The sequence below is a fragment of the Arachis ipaensis genome, chromosome B9 (assembly GCF_059453495.1).
Source record: "Arachis ipaensis isolate K30076 ecotype BB chromosome B9, ASM5945349v1, whole genome shotgun sequence".
NCBI classification, from domain to species: Eukaryota; Viridiplantae; Streptophyta; class Magnoliopsida; order Fabales; family Fabaceae; genus Arachis; species Arachis ipaensis.
This window is the reverse complement of record NC_142444.1, coordinates 80,041,498-80,055,596: the sequence shown is the minus strand read 5'-3', so window position 1 is coordinate 80,055,596 and position 14,099 is coordinate 80,041,498. Positions and strand designations below refer to the sequence as shown.

The window sequence follows — 14,099 nt, the reverse complement described above, 5'->3', positions numbered from 1 at the left end:
GCTCAGAGTGATTGGCATCTATAGGAACTCAGAATTCAGATAGTGTTATTGATTCTCTTAGTTCAGCGTGATGATTCTTGAACACAGCTTCTTTATGAGTCTTGGCCGTGGCCCTAAGCACTTTGTTTTCCAGTATTACCACCGGATACATAAATGCCACAGACACATAATTGGGTGAACCTTTTCAAATTGTGACTCAGCTTTGCTAAAGTCCCCAATTAGAGGTGTCCAGAGTTCTTAAGCACACTCTTCTTTTTGCTTTGGACCTTGACTTTAACCGCTCAGTCTCAAGTTTTCACTTGACACCTTCACGCCACAAGCACATGGTTAGGGACAGCTTGGTTTAGCCGCTTAGACCAGGATTTTAGTCCTTTAGGCCCTCCTATCCACTGATGCTCAAAGCCTTGGGATCCTTTTCATTTACCCTTGCCTTTTGGTTTTAAGGGTCATTGGCTTTTTCTGCTTGCTTTTTCTCTCTTCTCTCTTTTTTTTTTTTTTTTTTTGCTGCTTTTTCTTGCTTCAAGAATCATTTTTTATGATTTTTCAGATTATCAATAACATGTCTCATGTTCATCATTCTTTCAAGAGCCAACATATTTAACAGTCTTAAACAACAAATTCAAAAGACATATGCACTGTTCAAGCATTCATTCAGAAGACAGAAAGCATTGCCACCACATTTAACTAATTAGAATTTCTTTTATTAAACTCGAAATTTTATTGCCTCTTATTCGAAAGATCTACTACTTTATTCATGTTTGCTGATGATGAGAAAAATAAACTATAGCTTAATTGGAGATAAAATCAAAATAGATACTAATTACTACTATATGACTTCTAAGGTAAACTTTTATAAGGACACTGTCACAGAGTTAAGGCAGAAATTGGAAATTAACAACCTTTATTCTGGGGGCACGGGGGTTCCTCTGATCCTTGGGGTGCTTGGTCCTACAAGAGAAGACTTTTGGCGCTTCAGTTCCCTTAAGTCATGCCCCTGCTCCTCTTGTTCTTTAAACATATAGGTCAGCATTTGACTGTGTTCCTTCTGTTCTTTTATTATTTGCTCCATAGCTTCCCGTATCTTGGTGACTGACGTCTCAAGATATTCCCAGTATTCAGCTTGAGGGATCTCTGAGAGGAATTCCTGTGCTCTCTTCTTGATGGGATCCTCCTATGCTTGTTGTCTCTCCATTGAAGCTTTGGTGATTGACTTTTCAATTAGGATATATTCAGTTATTTCCATCCTTACTCCAGCGTCTTTGCAGAGCAGAGAAATCACGCTTGGATGAGCCAACTGATGCACATAAACTAGTTATGCTACGATTTAGGAAATTGCACGATCGGCAAAATTCCTTCCGGCAAGTGCACCGGTTATCGTCGTCAAGTAAAAACTCACAATAGAGTGAGGTCGAATCCCACAAGGATTGGTTGATTGAGCAATTCGGATTAGAAGTGTGTTCTAGTTGAGCGGAATCAAGAATTGAGATGAGAATTGCGGAATGTAAAATTAGCGGGAAAAGTAAATGACAAGAAAATTAAATGGCCGAATCTTAAATTGCATGAATTAAAGAGCAGAATGTAAATTGCTGAAATTAAAAGGGAATGGGGGTGATTGCAAGAATTGAATTGCAGAATGTAAAGAGAAAGTGAAATCAGAAATGGGGAATTCATTGGGTTTAGGAGATATTGAAATCTCCGAATCAAAACATGTATATCTCTTCCTCAACCAATGCATTCATTGAATTTTGCTTGGCAATCTTATATGATTGGATCCCAATTCCTTGGCTCACCAATGCTCTCTAAAAACAAACAAATTCCCAATCCCTTGGTTTAAATGTTCATAAGAAGAGATGATGCTTGATCACTGATTATACCACACAATTTCATGAACCACAATTTGGTAGGATTACATGTCACAATATCCATCCAAACCCCAATCCAATCCACTGTGAGAAAGCTTCTCTAGCATGAATCCTCCATTCCTTTCCCAAGGCTCCGAAGGATTCCAAGTATGAGTAGTCTCTTTCCCAAGACAACTACTCAATGGAATTAGATCGAGAAGCTTTCTAACAAAATTCAAGAGAAAAGATTGAAGAAGAAGATAAACTATTATTGATTCATTGAATTACAATAGAGCTCCCTAACCCAATGAGAGGGGGTTTAGTGAATCATAGCTCTGAATTCAATTACAAAGAAAAGGAAAAACTAGCTCCAATTGAAAGTAAAGTCCTCTCTAACTTAACTTCTATCCTATTTATACACTTTCTATATTGAGCTTCAGTTGTGCTTCTTGGGCTTTGAGGCCTCTCCTTGCTTTCCTTTTGCCTTGGGTTTATGATCCATAATCTTGATGAGGTTGTTGATCCAAGTCCTGTAACATTTATTGAGCCAACTTAGTGATAATCAAATAATGACACATGACTCAACAAATTGAGATTTCAAACTCATCAATCCTTCAGGCCCAATCCCATAAACCATGATATTCAATTGGGTTTCATACCAAAGTAAGTTTAAGTTAATAATTGTGCTCAAAGACTAACTTAAATCACAATATTTTTGGCCCAGAAACCCTTTTCAAGAGTGGCGTTTAAGTTGTAGTTTAAGCTTAAACTGCAACTTAAACGCCAGATACTTCCAGTGAGGCCATTTGTAAAAGCACGTTTAAGCTTCAGTTAAGGTTAAACTGAAGCTTAAACGTGGAAATGGAAGAATGGTAGCCCTGGAGAGTAATGTAGTCGAACACGTTTAACCTCCAGTTTAAGGTTAAACTGGAGGTTAAACGTGGAAAAGGAATGAGGCATCCTGGAGGTCGAACACGTTTAACCTCCAGTTTGAGGTCAAACTGGAGGTTAAACGTGGAAGCTTGGAATGGTGGCCCTGGAGGTGTCGAACACGTTTAACCTCCAGTTTGGGGTCAAACTGGAGGTTAAACGTGGAGGTGGAGAGAGCAACCCTGGAGTGGAGAAACTATCGAACACGTTTAACCTCCAGTTTGAGGTCAAACTGGAGGTTAAACGTGGAAGCTTGGAGAGAGCAACCCTGGAGTGGAGAAACTATCGAACACGTTTAAGCTCCAGTTTGAGTCAAACTGGAGCTTAAACGTGGAATGGCCCCTGGTACTCTTCCTGGTTCTGGCGTTTAACCTCCAGTTTGAGGTCAAACTGGAGGTTAAACGTGGAACTCCTCCCTGGGTGGCTTACTCATTCTGGCGTTTAACCTCCAGTTTGAGGTCAAACTGGAGGTTAAACGTGGAATGCTCCTTAAGTGAGGCTTTTCATTCTGGCGTTTAACCTCCAGTTTGAGGTCAAACTGGAGGTTAAACTTCAATCCCAGCATTTCTTATCCTTCATGATTTTGGCGTTTAAGCTCCAGTTTAGGCTTAAACTGGAACTTAAACTCCACATGTTATATACAAGCTTCCTTTATTGATTTTGTTGCTTCCTTGCTTAGCCTCTTCTTCCCTGAAATCATCCAAACAATTGCATCAAAGTCTTGCAAAATTTCATGAGAAATCTTTCATTCATAGCATTTAAGTAATATAACTAAAACTCATGGAATTTGCATCAAAATCATATTGTTTGGATGGTTCATTACTTTGTTCTTCATTTACCCATTTTTGGTTACTTTAAGCTCAAGAAAATGCATAAAACAACTAAAACTAACAGAAAATTGCTAGTGAAACTAGCCTATGATGCCTTGGCATCACAACACCAAACTTAATACTTGCTTGTCCCTAAGCAAGTCCTGAGTTAATTGAGAAGAAAGTATGAAACAGAAAGCAATTACATTGGCTATATTAGCAAGCATTTGAAGTTCATCAGAAGGGTTTTATGCAGAAAGTTGCAGCATCACTTTTTCATACTTATCAGGTAGGATTATCACTTTTTCATTGCATCCATCAAAAATTGCTATGGCCTCTTGTTATTCTTATGTCTTTAGCACTTTTCTCTTCTTTGTTTTTCTTTTCTTTTTCTTAGAGCTTCTTTTGCTCCTTGTTTGCTTAGTGTCATGTGTTGCACAAGCCTTTGGCATTTTCTTTTTCTTATCAGTGCACTACACATATCCACCTTAGGCATTTTAGTTCACATTTCTTCTTGAGACATTAGTGCCCAGCACCTCTTTGTGTGACTAAATGTTTTGTATTTAGGTTGCTCTTGATAGTGGACTTTTGGTTGATAATCCCGGGTTAGTTAACCCAAGTTACCAAGTGTTGAAACACTCCTCAGAACCTATTCATCCAAGCATATCCTTAATACATAAACACCACAGGCATTTGTCTCAGAAGTTCAAACCATTGGTGCCTAGCTTATTTTCTCAATTTTTTTGCTTTTTGGTTGCCTTTTTCCGTGGCTATTTTCCTTTCCTTTTTCTTTCTTTTTCATAGCCAAAGACATTTATTCATCAAGATCCATAGACAATTTGTACTTCTACATAAAAAAATGATAATTCTACACTCTAATTTTAGTGATGTGACTAAACAATCAAGCATGCATACCACCACTTAATTCTACTTGATTTGTCACTAATTTAGCCAAGTTACTTTTGTTCAAACTTTTCTTTTATTTTTGAAACAGAACAAGCATGGCACGCACTTGTTTAAGAAGGTGAAGTTATATCCAAACATCTAGGCATTCACTTTATTCAAAGCACTTAACAAACACACATACTTAAAAAAAAACGACTCATAAAAAAAAAAAAAAAAAAAACTCCACCTAACACTTAGATGATTTATGATGAAAACATTCATAAAGACAAGTCACCAATTATCATTTGATTATTAAGGAACGAGACCACCTCTTATTTATTGCTTGGTTCTTCTTAATTCTTGGGATCCTGCTTCTTCTTGCTTCCTGCCTCTTTTTGACCACTTGTGCTTCCTTTGTCTTTTCTTATGAGCTTTTTCCAGAATCCAGCCTTTTTCATCGTTTCTTCCACTCCTTTTTCAAGGATCATTGCCTTGTTTATTTCTCCTTCTTTCCTCCCTTTGAAATACTCATCATAAGCTGGGAATGCTGGGTCCATCTTGTGTAGATGTTCCCCTATGTAGTTAAGCTTGATTTGCGAACTGATGTTGTAGTCAGCTTGGACTGAGTATCTTGCATTCTATAAAGTAGTGGCTTCCTTGATTGCCAAGACATTGGCATCTTGGTGTTGGCATATGTGGCTGAAGGATTCCTGTAAGTGTAGATTTTGTTCCCTTTGCAGATCAAAGAATCTTGATTCAAAGTTCCTTTGCATATCCATCATTTTTAGATGAAAGTCTTCTTGTCTTTCCTGAGACCTCATGTATTGTTGAGACATTCCTTCCATGATTTCCTGCATTCTGCTCATATCCATGGGGTCTCTGGGAATACGTTGTCTTCTTTCAGGAGTTGCTTGCTCTTCTTGCTCTTCTTCTCTGTCTTCTCCTTCTTGTCTTTCTTGTTCTGCTTCTTGCTCGGCTTCCACTTGTTGCCCTTCTTCATTTCTTCTTCTTGTATGTCTTGGAGGAGTTGGGCCAAGAGTCATTCTGTGTGCAGTTATGGCCAGCCCAGGATATAGCCAATTAGGTCTTTCATCCTCAAGTGGTACTTTGGCATCGATGCATAGTCTAATGATGGTGCTAGGGAAATGAAGCCAGGATTCAGGGTCACTTTTCTCACTAAACTCTTGTATCTGTTCAGCAATGAGTTTATGAACTTTGATCTCTCCTCCAACCATAATGCAATGTAGCAAGATGGCTCTTTTAGGGACTATTTCTGAAGAGTTTGCAGTGGGTAGGATGGATCTCCTAACTATTGCATACCACCCTTTAGCTTCAGGTGTTAGGTCTCCTCTTCTCAAGACTCTTGGAGCCCCTCTTGTTTTTCTCACCCATTCAGCTCTGATGGCACAAAGGTCTTCAGCAATAGTTGTATAGTCAGGTTCTCCTCTCATCCTTTCGTCATAACTTGCTTGGCTGAAATGTATGTTTTTCAGGCCAAGAGTTTTCATGATTGCTTTGGGACTGAAGTCAACCTCCACCCCTCTCACATAGCTTTTGTATGTGGGGTTCTTGGTTTGATCCTCCCTTACTGCATTTGCATAAAACTCCTTCACCAAGTTGATGTTGATTCTAGTGATTGGCTTAGTTAGGAGCTCCCACTTCCTCTTTTTGATCTTTTCCCAAACACCTGGGAACTCATCCTTTTCAAGTTCAAAGGGGACCTCAGCTAGTACCGTTTTAGGTCTCATCCATTCGGCTTGAATCTCATGGAACACTGATCTGTATCTCCATGCATCGAATCCCCTGTTTTCCTCCATTGGCTGCTTGTCTTTTCTTCTTTTGTGGCTAGATGAGGCTGCCATTTTGGTAAGTGACAACTAAAGTTGACAAGGTGAAGCAAGAAGTGTTGTTGGAGGTGTGGTGAGATTGTTTTCGGCAAGAGATGGTTATGCTATGATGAAGGAAAAAGTGTATGAAGGAGGATTGATGGTGTAGGACTCGTTCCCTAAGTGGTTCTTTATAATGCCCATGAGTGCAAAATGAACGGCTAGGGTGGTTTGTGAAGGGTGGCTTGATGGTAAATATATGAATTGTAGATAAGGACGCTTGGCTTTTCATTTTCTTGGAAGTATTCTAGATGCATTAGGTTGTACATGTAGCTTTCTTTTCTTGCAGAACTTCCTTTTCCCATGTGTTAATTTCAAAGATTTATGAATTTTCTTTTTGACCAAGCACGTCCCTCCCTTTGTCTTTTTCCTCCATTTTTGTCTTTTCTTTTGTACCTGCACAAACAAACAAATTTGCTATCATTTTTCGGTCCATGTGAATTATGAATAGTATTTGCACATGTAAATCAATGCTTGTCTTTGTGAGCTTATAGCCGTGACTTCTACATGTATGCACACTTATTATTTGGACACCAAACTTAGTTTTTGGTTAAGTCTCCTGATGACATGACATCCATATTGGTTGTCCTTAATGAGTGTGCATATTTCTACTAAATCATAGTCACCTTGGCTCTTTGATTCTAAACAAAGTGACTACCCTAAGTAATTGAAACTAAAGCATTAAAACATATGAATGGTATACTTGTCATGAATTTTGAAATCCAGAGGAACTTCTTGCTTTTCATAAACTGTGTTCAAAAAGAACACCAAACTTAATGTTTGGTTGTGCACCTTGAATGAAAGATGGAATTCAATTTGAGTAAGATTTGGGAGTGCCATCAGGCACACCAAACTTAGAGACCAATTGTAATTTACATGCACGGTTTAGTGCACTTAATCAATAGTTGTCCTGAGGATTCAAGTTCATGCATAAGAAACCATACTTTATTAGATGTAAAGCAAAGCACTAAAGATTAAGGATACTAAAAACATGGGTTGCCTCCCATGAAGCGCTTCTTTAACGTCACTAGCTTGACGGTTGTCCCTTGTTAGGGTGGATTGTAGTGCTTGACGTCCTCTCCTCTCACTATGAAAACGTCCCCTCTTGATTCATTCATGACCTCTAAATGTTCCAAAGAAAGAACTTTCTTTATTGTGAACACTTGAGGGAGCTGAGAAGGAATGGTCTTGAGGCCAGGTGGGATTGGCAGATAATGACTTGAGATCACTTTATCTCCTGGAGAAAAACCTTCAGTGGGAATTTTCTTGTTTCTCCATCCTCTTGGCAATCTCCCTATCACTCTTCCCTTTCTCTTGAGGATTTCTTCATTGCCCTTTATGTCAGGAGGATCCTTCTGATCTGTTTCCACTGATTCTTGTGGCTCTAACTCTTGCAACTCTTGTTTGCCTTCCAATGACTGTTTTAGAGTCTCAGCTGCTGGATTACTTTCCTCCAAACACGGATAGCTACTATCATCTTTAGGCTTTTCAGATTCTGGTTCAGGCTCAGATGCAGGTTTGAAGACTTTGAAAATGAGCTGTTCATCATGTATTCTCAGAATTAGTTCTCCTTGTTCTACATCTATGAGTGCTCTAGTAGTGGCTAGAAATGGTCTGCCCAGAATTATAGGGTGCAAATAGCTTTCCTCCATGTCCACAATGACAAAGTCTGTGGGGAAGTAATAATCTCCCACTTTCACCAGCACATTTTCAACTACCCCTTCAGCTTGCTTCTGAGTTTTGTCAGCCAGTTGTATGATTACATCAGTGGATCTCACCTCATTCAGTTGTAGCCTCTTCATAAGAGTTAGAGGCATCACATTTATGCTAGCTCCTAGATCACAGAATCCTCTGTCAATTTTTGTTTCCCCAATGATGCAAGGGATATGAAAACTTCCTGGGTCCGTTTTCTTAGAGAGGGTGTCCTTCTTGATGAGAGCACTGCATTCTTTGTTCATTGTTACAGTTTGTCCTCCCTTCAAAACTCTTTTCTTGCTTAACAATTCCTTTAAATACTTGATGTGTGTGGGCATTTGATGAAGAATCTCAAGAAAAGGAATATTGACATGAAGAGAGTTAAATGTCTCTAGAAACCTTGAATAGGTTTTCTTTTTTTCACCTCCTCCTAACCTTTCAGGAAATGGTGCTTTTGGTTGGTATATTTCCATCATGCCTTTTTGCAGTTCCTTGGCTTGCTCAGTTCCACCTTCCTGCCTAACTTCTTCCACACCTTCTTTCAAGATTTCTGGTTCGTGCTCTGAGGGCCTGATTCCTTCTTCTGAGACTTCCTTCAATACGGTGATGGCCTTGCATTCTTCCCATCTTACTCTCTTTTGTTCCCCTTTAGGATTCTTTTCTGTGTCACTAGGGAACACTGCAGTTGATTTGGGGGCCTGTCGAGATAGCTCTCCTACTAGAGATTCCATCCATTTGAGTTTTTCACCATGGTTTCTTAAGGTAGTCCTCACATCATCCCTGAAGCTTTTCAATTCAATTATGTCTTGACTCATGGTTGCCATCATTCCTTCCATCCGGTTTAATTGATCTTGAAATTGTTGGTTAGGATTGGGTTGGGTAGGTTGATTACTTTGGTCATGGTATGACGATTGGGGGTAAGTGTGTTGTGTGGCTTGGTATGATCTTTGGTTGGAGTTTTGGTATGTGGAATTGTTTTGTTGGTTGTGGTTGTAAGGTTTGTGGTTTTGTGGTTGGGTTTGTTGGTTTCCCCACCCAAAGTTTGGGTGGTTTCTCCAGCCTGGGTTGTAAGTGTTGGAGTGTGGATCATATGATTGCCTTTGTTGGTTTCCCACATAATTGGCCTCTTCCCAATCACCTCATTCAATGCCTACTTCCTCTTGATCTTGTGTGTGTATTGCAGTCACTTGCTTTGTTTCTAATTGCCTGGTAAGTTCTGCTAGTTGCTTGGCAAACACCTTGTTTTGGGCCAGAATTGTATCAACCTGGTTCAGCTCCATGACTCCCTTAGTGTTGTGCCTTTCTGATGCATAGTAGTATTCATTTTCAGCCACTGTCTCGATCACTTCAATGGCTTCTTCCACAGTCTTTTTCTTGTTCAATGAACCTCCTGATGAATGGTCTACAGCCTTCCTTGATTCATAAGAGAGCCCATCATAGAAGATGTGCAATTGCACCCAATCATGGAACATGTTTGGTGGGCATTTCCTTGTCAAGTCCTTGAATCTCTCCCATGCCTCGTAGAGAGTTTCACCATCTTGTTGTCTAAAAGTCTGGACCTCAGATCGAAGCCTATTGACCTTTTGTGGAGGGTAGAAACGTGCCAGAAACTTGCCTTCCACCTCATCCCATGTGGTTAGACTCCCCCTTGGGAATGATTCCAGCCACTTAGCTGCCTTGTCCCTAAGTGAAAATGGGAACAAGAGCAGTTTATAGGCATCTTCCTGGACTCCATTGGACTTCACAGTGTCACAAATTCTCAGGAATTTTGTGAGATGTTGGTTTGGGTCTTCATTAGCATTTCCTCCAAAGGAACAATGATTTTCCACCAATGATATTAGCTGTGGCTTGAGCTCAAAATTGTTGGCCTGAATGGGTGGTTTCTGGATGCTACTACCACAATTCCCAGAGGTTGGGTTTATGTATGAACTAAGAACCCTCCTCTCAGGAATGGCATTGTTTCCATCAGCTCTCTCATGGTTGTGAACTTCTCTATCCATGTTGAGATCTAGAGCTTCCTCAAAATTGTCCTCAGATTCTCCTTCAGATTCCTCTTCTCCCACTACTCTCTTCCCTCTTGCTTCCCTTCTAAGTCTATGAAGGGTCCTTTCCGGTTCGGTATATGGAGGAGTTGATGTCTCTCCTCTCCTACCTGTCATACAAGAACACGGCTCAAACACAAACAAGTAAAATACTCTTGGTTAATGGAAGAGTATGGTTAGATCAATTGAGGAATTAAATCAAACAGTTAGTGAGTCAGTGAGTTAGTTGCATGAATTTAAAGGCATAAAGAAGGAAAGCATGTAACCAAGTGCAGAAATTAAAATTCAACAAATATCTAGAACAGAATTAACAAAGCAAGAGAAAATTGCTCAATCTAGTTAGCTTCCAATTTGAGAATTGTCAATCGAAAACCAATCCCCGGCAACGGCGCCATAAACTTGATGCACATAAACTAGTTATGCTACGATTTAGGAAATTGCACGATCGGCAAAATTCCTTCCGGCAAGTGCACCGGTTATCGTCGTCAAGTAAAAACTCACAATAGAGTGAGGTCGAATCCCACAAGGATTGGTTGATTGAGCAATTCGGATTAGAAGTGTGTTCTAGTTGAGCGGAATCAAGAATTGAGATGAGAATTGCGGAATGTAAAATTAGCGGGAAAAGTAAATGACAAGAAAATTAAATGGCCGAATCTTAAATTGCATGAATTAAAGAGCAGAATGTAAATTGCTGAAATTAAAAGGGAATGGGGGTGATTGCAAGAATTGAATTGCAGAATGTAAAGAGAAAGTGAAATCAGAAATGGGGAATTCATTGGGTTTAGGAGATATTGAAATCTCCGAATCAAAACATGTATATCTCTTCCTCAACCAATGCATTCATTGAATTTTGCTTGGCAATCTTATATGATTGGATCCCAATTCCTTGGCTCACCAATGCTCTCTAAAAACAAACAAATTCCCAATCCCTTGGTTTAAATGTTCATAAGAAGAGATGATGCTTGATCACTGATTATACCACACAATTTCATGAACCACAATTTGGTAGGATTACATGTCACAATATCCATCCAAACCCCAATCCAATCCACTGTGAGAAAGCTTCTCTAGCATGAATCCTCCATTCCTTTCCCAAGGCTCCGAAGGATTCCAAGTATGAGTAGTCTCTTTCCCAAGACAACTACTCAATGGAATTAGATCGAGAAGCTTTCTAACAAAATTCAAGAGAAAAGATTGAAGAAGAAGATAAACTATTATTGATTCATTGAATTACAATAGAGCTCCCTAACCCAATGAGAGGGGGTTTAGTGAATCATAGCTCTGAATTCAATTACGAAGAAAAGGAAAAACTAGCTCCAAGTGAAAGTAAAGTCCTCTCTAACTTAACTTCTATCCTATTTATACACTTTCTATATTGAGCTTCAGTTGTGCTTCTTGGGCTTTGAGGCCTCTCCTTGCTTTCCTTTTGCCTTGGGTTTATGATCCATAATCTTGATGAGGTTGTTGATCCAAGTCCTGTAACATTTATTGAGCCAACTTAGTGATAATCAAATAATGACACATGACTCAACAAATTGAGATTTCAAACTCATCAATCCTTCAGGCCCAATCCCATAAACCATGATATTCAATTGGGTTTCATACCAAAGTAAGTTTAAGTTAATAATTGTGCTCAAAGACTAACTTAAATCACAATATTTTTGGCCCAGAAACCCTTTTCAAGAGTGGCGTTTAAGTTGTAGTTTAAGCTTAAACTGCAACTTAAACGCCAGATACTTCCAGTGAGGCCATTTGTAAAAGCACGTTTAAGCTTCAGTTAAGGTTAAACTGAAGCTTAAACGTGGAAATGGAAGAATGGTAGCCCTGGAGAGTAATGTAGTCGAACACGTTTAACCTCCAGTTTAAGGTTAAACTGGAGGTTAAACGTGGAAAAGGAATGAGGCATCCTGGAGGTCGAACACGTTTAACCTCCAGTTTGAGGTCAAACTGGAGGTTAAACGTGGAAGCTTGGAATGGTGGCCCTGGAGGTGTCGAACACGTTTAACCTCCAGTTTGGGGTCAAACTGGAGGTTAAACGTGGAGGTGGAGAGAGCAACCCTGGAGTGGAGAAACTATCGAACACGTTTAACCTCCAGTTTGAGGTCAAACTGGAGGTTAAACGTGGAAGCTTGGAGAGAGCAACCCTGGAGTGGAGAAACTATCGAACACGTTTAAGCTCCAGTTTGAGTCAAACTGGAGCTTAAACGTGGAATGGCCCCTGGTACTCTTCCTGGTTCTGGCGTTTAACCTCCAGTTTGAGGTCAAACTGGAGGTTAAACGTGGAACTCCTCCCTGGGTGGCTTACTCATTCTGGCGTTTAACCTCCAGTTTGAGGTCAAACTGGAGGTTAAACGTGGAATGCTCCTTAAGTGAGGCTTTTCATTCTGGCGTTTAACCTCCAGTTTGAGGTCAAACTGGAGGTTAAACTTCAATCCCAGCATTTCTTATCCTTCATGATTTTGGCGTTTAAGCTCCAGTTTAGGCTTAAACTGGAACTTAAACTCCACATGTTATATACAAGCTTCCTTTATTGATTTTGTTGCTTCCTTGCTTAGCCTCTTCTTCCCTGAAATCATCCAAACAATTGCATCAAAGTCTTGCAAAATTTCATGAGAAATCTTTCATTCATAGCATTTAAGTAATATAACTAAAACTCATGGAATTTGCATCAAAATCATATTGTTTGGATGGTTCATTACTTTGTTCTTCATTTACCCATTTTTGGTTACTTTAAGCTCAAGAAAATGCATAAAACAACTAAAACTAACAGAAAATTGCTAGTGAAACTAGCCTATGATGCCTTGGCATCACCAACCTGGCCTCTTTTGAATTTTTGTTAGCAATCTTGTAGAGTTCAGTGGAAATCAGCTGATGAACCTCTACTTCCTTCCCCATCATGATGCAATGAATCATCACTGCTCTTTTAACTGTGACTTCAGATCGGTTGCTAGTGGGCAACAGAGAACGCCCAATGAAGTCCAGCCATCCTCTGGCGGCTGGTTTGAGATCCTCTCTCTTGAGTTGATTTGGGACACCCTTTGTGTTGGTGGTCCACCTGGCTCCAGGGATACATATGTCCTCTAGAATCTTATCCAGGTCAATGTCTGCTCTCATCATCCTCCTGTTGAAGGAGTCTGGATCGTCCTTTAGTTGAGGTAGCTCTAAGATCTCTCTGATCTTGTCAGGGGTGGTATGAACAATCTTCCCTCTGACCATGGTCCGAAATTCATAGAAGGCAGTTCCAGATAGTTTTTGCTTGTCAGTCTGCCACATATTAGCATAGAACTCCTGGACCATGTTCCTTCCTACTTTCGTTTCAGGATTAGCTAGGACTTCCCAGTTCCTGATTCAAATTTGCTCCTGGATCTCCAGATATTCATCTTCTTTCAGATCGAATCTAACTTCCGGGATCACTGATCTCAGACCCATTACTTTAAGATAATGGTCTGAATGTTCTTTAGATAAGAACTTCCCTTGATTCCAAAGTGGTTTTGGAACGCTCTCTTTCTTGCCTCTTGGAGTGGGTTGTTTTCCTTTGGGAGCCATGATCTTAGTGATCTCGGATAAACACACCAAACTTAGAGGTTTGCTTGTCCTCAAGCAAAAGAAAAGAAAGGAGAGGGATAGAAGGAGAGCTAGGTGCAATTGTTGATGGAGGAGGGGGGAGGCCGAACCCAAATTTAAAGGGATGGGGGGGTGGGTTTTCGAAAAATTGGAAAAGATAAGATAAAAAGATTGAGTTGAAAAAGATAAGATAGAAGATATAGTTTAATTTTGAAAAGATATGATAGATTTTTGAAAAAGATAAATCAGAATTTTGAAAAAGATAATATGGAGATTTGAAAAAGATATGGATTAGTTGAAAAGATTTTTTTGAGTGAAAAAGATAGATTTGTTTTCAGAAAAGATTTGAAAAGAGTTGGATTGAATTTGCAAAGATGCCTGGTGCTTATGGATTAAAATACATTTGATATATATATATATATATATATTTTTTTTTGTGGTAGGGTT

General features: G+C 39.5%; 1 non-coding gene across 1 annotated transcript; it reads left to right on the top strand.

Moving 5' to 3' along the window:
• Positions 1 to 9,516: 9,516 nt before the first annotated feature.
• On the top strand, positions 9,517 to 9,620 carry LOC148545144 (small nucleolar RNA R71). The gene has a single exon (XR_015901898.1). It is a non-coding gene; the product is annotated as a small nucleolar RNA R71 (small nucleolar RNA).
• Positions 9,621 to 14,099: the final 4,479 nt, after the last annotated feature.